Below are 13,852 nucleotides of genomic sequence, written 5' to 3' on the forward strand. Positions count from 1 at the left end.
GTCTTTAATACAAATATTGCTATTATCTTCTACTGATACTACTGTATAAGGTCCTAAGTATTTTGGGTACAATTTATGGACAGTTTCATTTCTTAATGGAAACTTATCTCCTATTTTTACTGTAAAATCTATAACTTTTTTATCGAAATGTTCTTTATTTCTACTCTTGAGTTTGTCTAACATAACTCGTGCTCTTCTATAAGCTTGCTCGTGCTCTAAATAATCTTTATTTCGATTCATTAGTATAGTCGTCTCTATTATATAGGCGGTCTATTCTATCTATACTATTAAAATGCGTCGGTATGTTTTGAAGTCTTACCAAAAATTAAATCATATGGACAATAGTCATGTGCCACAGAGGGTGTTGTGTTAAAACAATATACGAAGTATTGTAGCCATACATCCCAATCTGTTTTATCGGTTGAGATGTATGAGCGTATGAACTCATTGAATGTTCTGTGGCTTCGCTCCACGGTTCCTACGGTTTGGTGATGATGTGCAGTCGATTTTATGTTTTGAATATTTAAGTATTTACATAAATCTTCAATTATTGAGTTTTTATATTCTGTTCCCATGTCCGTAATGAACGTCTTCATGGCTTTAGCTAGCTACTGTTTTTGCACTTTTGTTTTGTATTGGTATGGCAACAAGGTATTTCGTTAGGTCGCAGATTAAGGTGACTGCATATTAATTTCCTTGTTCTGATTTGGGAAGTGGACCGATGGTATCCACAATTACCCTCTCTAAAGCCATGTGTGGTGTTTGTGTTATGGTCATTGGGGTCTTGGTAGGTTTAGTCGTTTTGGACATTTGACATTTTGGACACTTTCTTACATAATTTGTAACTTGTCGTGACATATTTTTCCAATAATAATGTCTTCTGATCTTTGCTTATGTTTTAGCTATACCTGTATGACCTCATTGTATTAGACCGTCATGGAATTTAGACAGAATTTAGAATTTTCATTTTCTATTTGGGTTTGAGTAGCACTTCTCGTAATGATTTTAATATTTTATTACCAATGTTCTTAAAAGATTCAATTGAAATTAATTCAAAGATCTTTTCGCTCGGTGCCATTTTGAGCTGGCTGATCGCAAGTATACCGGCTTGCATTTCAAGCCTTTGGAAGAACTGACCTAAGTCAAGGGTTCGATGGGTATACAGATCGCCAACATCAATTCTTGCTACAACTTTTCTTCCATGTTTAAAAAAACATATCTGATTTTGTATGTGCAAGGCCAATACTTTTCGTACTTCGTTATTACAAATGACTTCATATACGTTGGGCTTAGAAGCGTTGTCATGAGTTTGCATAGGCAAATGTTCTTGTACATTTCCTGCGCAGGAATTTTTCTGTCTATTTTGTTACCTGGTAGTGACTCTCAGGACTTTGTTATGCATGTCTTTTAGGTCAGATATTCTAATTCTAGATAGGGCGTGTTTGAGACGCAAAGCGTTTTTGGCACCTATTTGTTCAAATATAAAAAGAGAACTTGGTTTAACTTTATAATAGGTATTTAATGTTGGTGGCTTAGCGAAGCCGATTGCTTGCTAGGGCCAGATAGGTAAGAGGTATGCAACCGATGCGCAGAGGGGCATTAGTTCCAGCATGGAACTAAAAGACGAAGGCGGCAGATCAAATGTGATTGCCGAAGTGGCGGCGGCAGAGCAAGGTAATTGCCGAAGTGGCGGCGGCAGAGAGCCCCTTTAGCGGGAGAGCGCAGCAGCTCTGCAGAACGTCAACGCTTGCAAAACATAGGCGGCTCACTCTGCTCATACAATAACAATGCTTAAATTCACGGTTATTCTTCGGCGGCTGGCCCGAACATACTCCCCCCGTTGGGAGCTAGTCTCTCAACAGATTCCTTAAGGGGCAGCAAACATAGCCGAGTGACGGCCTTCCTGATGTTTCCTGAGGATGTCTTCAAGTCAGCGACTCGACACACTCCGTCCTAGCCCATAGCGACATCGACCACTCTAGCCAGTGGCCAACGAATTGGAGGAAGATTTTCGTCCTTCACCAGGACGAGATCGTTTTTACAGATGTTTTGCGCGGAGGTACGCCACTTCGCGCGCTCTTGCAAAAGAGTGAGATACTCTTCGCACCAACGCCTCCAAAATATTTGTTGTAGTTGGGTGACCCGCTGCCAGCCATCCAGACGATTGTAGTTCAGCTTCGTTAGGTCAGGCTCGAGAGTTTTCTCATGGGGCCGCCTAGAAGCAGATGAGCAGGAGTCAAAACATCTTAATCATCAGGATTTTCTGAAAGCGAGAATAAAGGGCGAGAGTTAACAATTGCCGTGATCTGACAGATCAGGGTGCGCAGCTCGTCGAAGCTAAGCACAGATGGTCCAACTGAGCGGTACAGGTGATATTTTGCGGTCTTCACGGCTGCCAGTCGATCGAGTCAGCCAAGCAGGATTCATGGACCTCCTTTATATGTGGTTCGCTCAGACAAAGCTTCTTTAGCTCCAGAAGCTCGTTCTTGGCCCCAACGAAGTTTGTCGCATTGTCCGACCAAATGTGACTTGCCCTTCCTCGAGTGGAAGTAAAACGCTTTAGGGCGCCTAGAAACGATGCGGTGGTGAAATCCTTAACGAGCTCCATGTGTATAGCCTTAGAAGTGAAGCAGATGAATACGCTAATGCAGCACTTGATCGGAGGCCTCGTGCGGATTTCTGATCGGTAGGTAAAAGGTCCACAGTAATCTACTCCAGTGGCTTCAAAAGATCGAGATCCTTCCAAACGTTCCTTAGGTAGGTCTCCCATGATGTGTTTAACCATGCGCGGCCTAGTTCTGAAGCATCTCACACACTTGCTGACGACCCTTGTCACTGCTTTAATACCTCCAATGGGCCAATATTCCAGCCGAATTTTGGATAGCAGGGCGCGAGGTCCGGCATGGAGGTTCCTTTCGTGAACATATCTTATCAGCGCAAAAGTAATGGAATGTCCCTTTGGCGTAATGTTTGGGTGCTGAGCGTCAAATCCTAGCGATGAGTTGCCAAGACGACCTCCAACTATAAGTAGTCCAGAATGATCGATGAACGGGTTGAGCGAACTAATAAAACTGGATTTCATGACTTGACCATTGCGTCGAATCTCCTTTATGTCCATCCACAAATTTGCCAGTTGATTGTGTCGAATCAGAAGATGCGTTTCTTGCCGAATATCAGAAACGGTGAGTCCTGGATGCCTAAACCGATGTATAAATGTATGCATGTAAGATGGGCCGTGAAACCATAGCTCTGACTGGATAAGATGTGGGAACATAGCTCCATTCCATGACTCCTGAATTGATGCCACTCAATTTGCCATAAAAACTTGAAATTCGGCTGGCTCGTCCCTAATCCAAGATAATACTGTTGACAAATCCGACCAACAATAAAACTGACCTGTAAAGATTCCCATATCTTTTACATTCTGCATGATTTTCGCAAGCAAATGGGTTCCACTTATCTTTGGACGTTGACATGCAATGACTGCATCTTTCAAGAGGCGATGCAGTTACTGCACCGTCAAATGGCCCGTGTGAAACCAGCAGAAGGCTGTTACGCGCGGATCCCAGGCAAAACGCAGCCCTCCTCCCGCCCAACCGACCGAGGGGCGCTGCCGCATGACGCACGGTGCGTAGCCGAACCGAACGCGAACATGCAAGAAAGATAGCTGTTAGACTAACATTCGAGGAAAATCAGCACTTAACTTACTAAGAAACTAAGCATGCATTCAAAATACAAATACCACTACAATTACTAATTACTAGAAAGCTGTGTAAGGATTAGTAATTTAATAAGAGGAAGAGAATTAGTGGTGGATATAATATGGTAGAGCGAATTATAATCCGAGCATAAGACCCTAAACGGTTCATGCAAGGAATAATTCGATCTACAAAGTGGAAGGAACAACGGTATAAAATTTCGAGTGAGTCTAATAGGAATCGTGAAGTTTATGCGGCCCAACAGATCAGGGCTGTCTATGTCACACCTGATCAAGTTGTGCACAAAAATCACACCAAGAATTTTTCTACAATTAAGTAAGGATGGGAGGTTTACTAATAGCAGTCTATTAGAGTAAGATGGGAGTCTCACACCCGCATCCCAGTTAAGGCGCAGCAGAGCAAAGAGTAAAAAGTATTTCTGTACTGTTTCTATACGGTCCTGGTGTACTTTGTACCGAGGGCACCATACGTAGGAGCCGGATTTTAAAATCGGACGAACTAGCTAGGTATAGAGAGTCTTTGTTACATATGTATATAGGAGTTGTCAAATTCCATTGACCACCTCTTTATAAACCCAAGCACGCCCGTGGCCTTATTTACCATGGTAGAAATGTTTTCAGAAAACTTTAGCTTGGCGTCTAATATAACACCAGATGTTGCAAGTGCGAAGTTAAAACCTTCTCAAACATTTTAGGAATAGCGGATAACTTTGCTATGCCTCTATAATTTTTTGCGTCAGACTTGCTACCCTCTTCCAGATCAGGGAGAAGCAAGAAGAATCAATAAGAATTTATGATTGTGTGTTTTTAGTTTTCTCGTATTGTGGAGATAATGTTTTTTACCCCCGATCGGCCGACTAATTATTTCGAATTAAATAAAACTCGGCGCAGAAATAAAATTACGATATGTACTTTAATGCGTGATATCCAAATTGCAAGTGTGGCTTGCCTGCCTTTTACATTGCCGCTCCGATCGTTAAGCGCCGCTCCGATCGTTAAATGACAAACATGATAAGCGGCTGAGGGCTAAGAATTAGGTGCTAGGTGGCAAGCAGCTAATCGGCTGGGTTCTGCTCCGAACATTCACCCCTCGTTGGAAGGCAAAGGCTTTCAAGAGATCCATCCTGAAGGGGGGAACCGCTATTTTTCCACCGGCCCTCTTGAAGATGCTTGCTTGGGCGCGGCTGGCGGCTACCCTGGGATGATCGTCGAATGGGATGATCGTCGAATGCAGCAATCGGCGCTTCTTTACGAAGGTGGCTTGTCGAGAGTACATCTTGATCATCGGGAACCTCTGTAATTGCATAGAATGGCGGGAAATTTAGCAATGTAGAAATTTCAAATGTTGAAATTGGAATTTCATTTAGCGTGGATATGTAGGATTTTGTTATATCAGAAAGTTCACGCTGCAGTTCCTGATTCTCCAATCGCAATTTTTCCACTTTCTCCTGGCACTTGAGGAGCTGCTTTCTGCAATGCTGTGAACATTGCATGTTCATTATGTACTTTAATGCGTGATATCCAAATTGCAAGTGTGGCTTGCCTGCCCTTTACATTGCCGCTCCGATCGTTAAGCGCAGCTTCGCTCGGCAGACGTCGGTAGGCAGACGGAAAGCGGAGATAGCAAAGAGCGAGCTGGCAGAGAGCGTTTAGCAGGGCAAGCAAGCGCAAAGCTGTTACAAAATTCGAGTAACATAGACATAAATGACAAACATGATAAGCGGCTGAGGGCTAAGAATTAGGTGCTAAGTGGCAAGCAGCTAATCGGCTGGGTTCTGCTCCGAACATTCACCCCTCGTTGGAAGGCAAAGGCTTTCAAGAGATCCATCCTGAAGGGGGGAACCGCTATTTTTCCACCGGCCCTCTTGAAGATGCTTGCTTGGGCGCGGCTGGCGGCTACCCTGGGATGATCGTCGAATGCAGCAATCGGCGCTTCTTTACGAAGGTGGCTTGTCGAGAGTACATCTTGATCATCGGGAACCTCTGTAATTGCATAGAATGGCGGGAAATTTAGCAATGTAGAAATTTCAAATGTTGAAATTGGAATTTCATTTAGCGTGGATATGTAGGATTTTGTTATATCAGAAAGTTCACGCTGCAGTTCCTGATTCTCCAATCGCAGTTTTTCCACTTTCTCCTGGCACTTGAGGAGCTGCTTTCTGCAATGCTGCGTCAAGTTTTGGTACTCCAGCGTTGTGGGTCGAAAATCGTCAATAGAGATGCGAGAGGAATTTTCAAAAGCGGCTAAAACTGAACGCTTATTCCCCGAGCTATTAATGCTTCCTGACACTTTCCAACCACGTTATGTCTCCTGCAATGTTGGCAATTGGTGTGATAGTCGAATCTGTCCGACGCACATTAACTTGAAGAATAAACCAGCATCCATCAACAGATCGACACGTTGGGGCTTGGAGAAATTAGGATCAGCTAGTCTTAGATTATTCGGCATTGGCCAATCCTTTGCGCCTAGGCCGAAGTTAGGCTGCATAATTGAGTTGGTGACAATTGCAGCGAAAGAAGCTCGATAGCTTGCATCCTGGGATTGGACATCTATATGTACAGACTTGCTCGAAGGTAGAATGGAATCTCCGATTCCAGAGATGTGAACATATAACGAGCGATGATCAAACTGCAACTGATCAGCAAGTCTAAATGTTACAAAGTTTGCCTGTGATGCAGAATCCAAAATGGCACGATATGGGATAAGTGCTCTATAACGATCTGTTACATGGACGAGGGCAGTAGGTAGCAACACGTTCTGGCTAGGCTGAGATTTCTGGATCGAGGGGGGAGGGCTAGAACACCCGCTTGCTAGAAGCACAGTGGCGGCCTCTTGCTGGATCGATTCCTCGGCCGGTGAAGAGGAAGATGAAGCACCAGTTCCCGATGGAATGTGGAGTAGCGTGTGATGTTTGGCCTGGCAATGCCTGCAAAGTCCTGACCTGCACCTCTGCAATTCATGGCCTTTGTTGAGGCAGTTCAAACACAAGCGGCTCTTCTTTGCTTCTTTGTATCGTTCAAACGCAGAGAGATTCAGGAATGCCTGACATCTAGATATGTAATGCTCGGAGGAATTGCAATGGTTACATATGGGGTTAGGATGGTCGTTACTGGAGGTGATAAGGGTGACAGGTTTGTCTTCTCCCACCTGTTGACTAGGACTTGTTGCCATGGCTGATCCCAAATTCTCCAGAATCCGACATCTCGCTTCCAAAAATGAGGCCATGCTTGACCACCGAGGCAATCCTGACGTCGGCAAGTTCTCTTCCCATTTCTCCTTTGTTTTGTGGTCCAGTTTCGTGCCTATGATGAAGATCAGCAACCCATCCGAAATCTCCTGCGGGGTCGCCAAGGTCTGAAGTGCACGCAAGTGCGAATTGATTTTGTTGCTGAGCGCGCGCAAGCCGATAGCTGAGCCCTTCTCCACCCCTTGCAGCCCGAAAATAGCCTTAGGTTAGGTTAGGTTAACCCGGACGGCCCTCAGCGGGGCCACGCATAGGCCAATATGGCCCTTAGTTATCCGGATGGGGGTGTGTATGAACCGTCGCGGGAGTGTTAATGTGGTTTTAAAAAGTCCCCGAGAATCGAGGTGTTTTTAGCATAGGCCAACAGTTCCTGTGGCGTCCTTTTGGAGGCATCTTCTAGTGATGCCAACACTGGGGCGCCCAGGTATCTCCTCCTTGCCCTTGAGAGAGCCGGACAGTTGCAGATGAGATGTTCCAGGGTTTCGATAGCCCCAGGTTCCTCACATTTCCTACAACTGTCTCTGTTGGTGATGCCTAGCTTTGCTGCATGTGCAGCCAGACAGTGACCTGTTAGTATCCCCACTAGCAATCTACAGTCCTTTCGTGGTAGGTGCAGTAGGTAGTGGCTAAGTTTCTCGTTGCGCTCCTTGCACATTATCTTCGAGGTTCTGCAGGTGGTGGTACTCCTCCACCTGCTATCAGTCTGTGCTCTAGCCTGCTTCTCTAGATCGCCTTGCAGCGTTCTGAGGGAGACAGGCACGTTCTCGGTTCTCCTATTCTCCAGCCCGACGCCTTCCTTAGCTAGTACGTCCGCCGCTTCGTTTCCTTCGATGCCCTGGTGGCTGGGAACCCAATAGATCCGCACTGTCTTTGTCGTGCTTAGGATGTCTAATGCCTCCCTGCTCGCCAAGACACTTCTGGAACTGACCGCGGACGACTGCATGGATCTTATCGCCGCTTGGCTGTCGACGAATAGGTTGACCGCATCGTGTGCTCGTTCTGTTAGGAGAGCGACCTCCGCTGCCTTCCCGATGGCAAAAACTTCTGCCTGGAATATGCTGCATTGGTCCGGTAGCTTATACGAAAGCCTTATCTCAGGGTCTGTACAGTATAGGCCCGCTCCTACTCCTCCTTCCATCTTGGAGCCGTCTGTGTATATGTTGAGGTGCTCAGTTTGGTCCCTTCCAATTTTCCAGTCTTCAGGTCCCAAAGATGTGGTTGTTTTGACGTCAAGGCAAGTTTGGGGGGTCATGTAATCAGTTGATCTGGTCATGTCCCTGCCAATTGAACTGTGCCCGTATCCTTGTATGGATAGGTTTCCTGATGCTATAAGGCGTTGTGCTGCCTTTCCCGCAATCAGGCGAGCGTGAATGTCCAGGGGGTCGATTCCGAGTACAGTTTCGAGTGCTTTTGTTGGGGTTGACCTCAGCGCCCCTGTAATACAGAGCAGAGCTTGTCGCTGAGTCTTTTCCATAAGCTTATGGTATGTCTTCTTTTCAATAGCCTGCCTTCACACTAAGGCTCCATACAGCAGAGTTGGTCGCACCACCGAGATGTAGATCCAGTGCATTAGAGCAGGTGACAGGCCCCATGTGCTGCTGAGCATCTTCTTGGATGCATAAAGCGCAAGGGTAGCCTTCTTCACCCTTTCCACTACATTGGGCCTCCATGCCAGCTTGCTGTCCAGTACTGTGCCTAGGTATTTCACCTGTGATTTTGGAGTCAGCCTAGTTTGGTCAATTTTCGGGGGGTCCATATCGGTACCTTGTACCTCTTGGTAAAGAGGATGAGGTCCGTCTTGTCCGCGTTGATACTGAGTCCTACCTCTTCCGCCCACTCACGTATCTCCCTGAGTGTACGTTCCATTATGGAGCTGAGGGTCGATGGACATACACCCGTAATAAGTATGCTTATGTCATCTGCATAGGCTGTTATTTTTGGGGCCTTCCTTTCAAATCTCTTAATGAGGTCGTCGACCACCAAATTCCACAGTAGTGGCGATAGGACTCCACCTTGAGGTGTGCCTCTGTGTGCCCCCTTTACCATGGAAGCGGTGCCCCACTCCGATTGCACCCGTCTACAACTTAGGAGGTTTTTGATCCAGACGTTGATTGCAGGGTGTATGTTATTCGCTTCTAGGCGACTTGTTATTGCGGTTGTTGCCACGTTGTTGAATGCTCCTGAGATGTCCACAAATGCTCCCAAAGCATACTTTTTGTTGTGAAGGGCGCTCTCGATGGTGGCTACTAGCGAGTGTAGTGCCGTCTCCACTGATTTCCCTATAGTGTAGGCGTGTTGGTTTATTGACATCAGTCCCCCTACCTCATTCCTGATGTGTAAATCCAACAGCTTTTCTAGTGTTTTTAGTAGAAAGGAGGTAAGGCTTATCGGTCTGTAATCCTTGGGACTCACGTGGCTGCACTTTCCTGCCTTAGGGAGGAAGACAACCCTCGAGGTTCTCCATTGGATGGGGATATAGCCTGTACTTAGGCATACTGAGTATATTGAGAAGAGCCATGGGGTAATAACCTCTTTGGTCAACTGCATCATGGCTGGGAATATCCCGTCCAGTCCTGGTGCTTTTATGGCCGCGAAGGAGTCTATGGCCCAGTGGATTCTCTTAGTGGTTAACAGACCTATTGGGGGGTGCTGTTCCTCAGTTGCTAGGTTCTGATGCTCCTTGGCGTCAGTGACCTCGGTGCATCCAGGGAAGTGCGCCTCCATTAGTGCTGTTAGGGCTTCTTTACTGCCCTCTGTCCACTGTCCGTTGTCTAGTTTTAGTTGGCTCTGTACTGTGGGCTGCTTTGAGAGCAGCTTCCGGAGCCTAGCGGTTTCGGGAACTTTCTCGATATTGGAGCAGAAGTTCCTCCACGAGTTCCTTTGTGCCTTACGTATTTCCTTCTTGTAGCTCCTAAGTAGGATTTAATATTCCTCATTGACAATCTCTTCGTTCGCTTGTTTGGCGATCTTGAAGAATTCCTTGAGGTTGTTCCTTTGGAGAGAGAGATCTCGGTGTTTGAATTAAAAAAAAAAAAAATAGCCTTGACGTGTGCCTGAAAATGTAACAGTTTATTATCGAATCGCAACATTAGCAAATTCAACGCCTTGTCGTAATTCTCCTCAGAAAGTTCCAAGGAACGAATCGTATCCAGCGCAGCACCATCTAGACATCAACGAAGATATTGGAATTTTTCGATGATTGGTATACGATGGTCTTTGTGCACCATTGTCGAGAAGATCGAGTGGAATTCTGGCCAATCCATGTAGTTCCCCCCGAATCGCGGAAGCTGCAACTCGGGCATTCGAGAACGGCCTATACTATTATAGGCGAACAACGACGAATTCCCCTCGAGAGTATGCCGAGCCGTTGAATTGGCAACATTTACCGTGCGAGCAGCCATCAACTCCCGCGACAGCCTGGACCTAACCTTGACATAAACATTCGAAAAGTCCAGTCGGGCATCATGGGCTAACTGCAGGAAATCCAGCCTTTCAAGGCTCGTTTGAGCGGCATCGAAATCCGCATTCATTCGCTCGATTTGCTCTAAGCGAGCTTGAAGTTCTGCCTCATCTAACTCGGCCAGCTCTTCCTTGGTGAGAAAGCGATCCATGGCCTTTAGTTGGCGCGCGATGGACTCGGCCTTGTGCTTGTAGAAATCTACATCACTCGGCATTGCTGCGTTCGCGACATTGGTAGGCTCAGGTGCTGCCATGTTGAGGTTTTAAAAGAGTCACTCAGCACGACCGAAAAAGACACCCTGTATACGTATAAACGTGGGAACCGAAAGCAAAGGGATTACAGCTAATGCCTTTAGCTGTGCGGCTGTGCGAGCTGTCCGATTCCGCTTTGTACTCCGCTTGTGTGTATTAGTGAGTTCGCTGCACTGCCTACCGCACTGCACTGACCGAATTGTCGCGACAGAGAAATTAATAGCCAGCAATGCGTGTATGTAGGTGTATGTAAGTGTGTTTTAGCACCGAATTGTGCTTAACCGCCGAAAATTTGCTAGGGCTAGGTTAGGTTAGGTAGAGACGGCCGCCAAGCTCGCTCGGAGCCCAGCACACTTAGGCCGGTTTCGGCCCGTTGTGATACCGCTTGGGATCATTCCCTCCCTGCAGATGAGACTTCATGTCAACAGTTGTCCCTTCCAGATGCCCTTATAAAGTTGACGATCTTTCTGGGACATAGCGTGGACATCTCCGAGATGTCGTTCAGAAAGGCAGAGCCCAAGTGATGCAGCCTCCTTCTGCTGAGAGCTGGACAGGAACAGAACAGGTGTTCCACTGTTTCCTCCTCGTCCTCGTCTCTGCAGCTGCGGCAGAAATCATTGTATGGGGCACACAGCCTGTTTGCGTGGGTGCCTACTAGCCAATGTCCTGTGGGGGAACGTATGACTGCGCTGCACCTTTCCCTGCCTAGTTTGCAGAGCTCTGAGGTGCGCTTCTTATCTATGGTCGGCCATGTTTGCCGAGCTGTGCGACAACGTGGCCCTATTTGCCACTTGTTGTCTATCAGTCGCGTGTACTGCTCCTTTATGATGAGCTTGCAGGTGGCCATAGGCATACAAATATCCTCCTTATCTTGGAGAAGGGGGGTTGTAGTGCCAGATCTGGCCAGCTCGTCCGCTATGCAGTTGCCCTCGATATCCCGGTGGCCCGGGACCCATATAAGGCTGATAGCAAATTGCTGAGCCATCTCGTGAAGAGATCTGCGGCACTTCGCCACAGTAGCCGAGTTCGAGGAGATCGCGTTAAGTGATCTGATCGCAGCTTGGCTGTCGCTGTAGATGTTTAGATTGGTTGCCGTGGTGGTAACCGTGTGAAGGCAGTACAGAGCCTCCCTGATTGCTGTAACTTCCGCTTGGAAGACGCTACAGTGATCCGGAAGCCTGAAAGATTGCCTTATGTTAAGTTGTTCAGAGTAGATTCCTCCTCCAACCCTACCGTCCAGTTTTGAGCCATCCGTGAAGATGCTTATGGCCCCGTCTGGGCCGGGGAGTCCCTCGAGCCAATCGTCTCTATGAGGGATGATTATGCTGAATGGAGTCTCCGTGTGCTCCATTGGAACTTGATAGTCCGTTCTTGCTGGGACCATGTTGTTTTTATTTAGTATAGATGAGTGACCTATGTTCTGGGGTACCCATTGTTCAGAGTCCCTAAGACGTATTGCAAGTCAAGGCTCTGAAGGCATAACATGGCGTTTAGCGCATCATTTGGTGTAGTTCGAAGAGCTCCACCGATGCAGAGGGCGGCTGTTCGCTGAACCTTGCCCAGCTGATTGGTGATTGTCCTTTTTGTTAGGGCAGGCCACCAGACAGTAACTCCGTAGAGTATTATAGGTCTGACTATTGCCAGATATATCCATCGGACTACGCTTGGGTTCATGCCCCACTTTAGGCCGATAGCTTTTTTGCAAGTATAGAGTGCTGTCGTTGCCTTCCTCACTCTATCCTTGACATTCAGGTTCCAGCTAAGCTTTTTGTCAATTACCAACCCTAAGTAACTGGCACTGTCGCTGAAGGAGAGCCTGTATCCGTTTAGTGTTGGGGGGTTGAGGGGCGGGACCTTGTATTTTTTTGTGAATAACACGAGTTCCGTTTTCGAGGGATTTAGTCCCAATCCGCGCGATTCTGTCCATTCGGACAATCGAGCAAGCTTTGCGGTCATTAGGTCGCATAGTGTTTGGGGGTATTTCCCCGCAAAGATAATTGCAACGTCATCCGCGTATGCCACTACTTTACAGCCCCCCTCTTCCAGGTCGCATAGAATCTTATTGACTGCAATGTTCCATAGAAGAGGAGACAGAACTCCCCCTTGCGGGGTTCCTCTGTTGACATACCTTGACTGGGTGGACGATCCCATCGATGATGTCACCGTCCTGCGTATGAGCAATTGATCAATGAGCACCTGGTCCAGACCTGCAACCGGGTTGAAGCTGTTTACTGCCCAACTTATGTTCCGTTTTGTAAGAATATGGTCCATCGATTCTACCGATCCCTCTCCTGGGAGGTATGTCGGCTCGGTGGTTGTGCATCCGGGGAAATGCGTGTCGAGCAGAATGTGTAGGGACTCCTCACTAGAGTTGGTCCACGTGCCATCATTCTTTTTGAGGTAACCTACCGAGGGGGTAGTTTTTGAGAGAACTTTCCGGAGCCTTGCGGCTTCCGAAGTTTCCTCGATTTCGGAGCAAAATTTTTGCCAGGAGGCTCTTTTGGCCTTCCTCGTTTCCTTTTTGAATAGTGCTAGACTGGTTTTATAGTCTGCCCAGTGAGTATCCTCCTTAGCTCTTGTGGCTCTATTAAATAGAGTCCTACAAGTTCTACGAAGGGTGTCTAGTTGCTTAGACCACCAGGGGGGTTTCTTTTTCCCCCTTGGTCTGGTAGAAGGGCATGCTGCCTTGAAGGCTTCGTTGCACGCATCCGTAAACCTGTTCACAAGACGGTTTAGGTTGTCTTCCGTGTTCGGGCAATTAGGGGCGTTAGGAGGGAGTAGTTTCTCCAGGGTTGTGCTATATTTTTCCCAGTTGGCTTTTCTGGGGTTGATATAGTCGGTTGGTTTGGGGATCTCGAAGGATAGTATCGTCTCGATATACCTGTGGTCCGAGAAGGAGTGTTCTCCTAGGACTCTCCAGCTCTTGATTGTGTCTAGCAGTTTGCTTGACACTAGCGTGAGGTCAATGACCTCCTGCCGATTTTTAATTATAAACGTGGGGTCGTTACCCTGATTGCAAATGAATAAATTTGAGTTCAGGATGAAGCTGAACAGTGACTCACCCCTTACATTCGTGTCCGTGCTCCCCCATTGGGTGTGGTGGGCGTTGGCATCGCAACCTATAAGTAGGTCTTTGTCCGTCCTACCGCTGTCGCTGGCTATTTTGCGAACAAGGTCG

General features: G+C 47.2%; 1 protein-coding gene across 10 annotated transcripts in view; it reads left to right on the forward strand.

Annotated features, from left to right (window-relative positions):
• Positions 1-13,852, forward strand: part of LOC117186604 (cerebellar degeneration-related protein 2-like) — a 400,431-nt gene that overhangs the window by 266,130 nt on the left and 120,449 nt on the right. The gene's annotated exons all lie outside the window — the stretch shown is intronic.

This window comes from Drosophila miranda, chromosome XR (genome assembly GCF_003369915.1).
Source record: "Drosophila miranda strain MSH22 chromosome XR, D.miranda_PacBio2.1, whole genome shotgun sequence".
NCBI lineage: Eukaryota > Metazoa > Arthropoda > Insecta > Diptera > Drosophilidae > Drosophila > Drosophila miranda.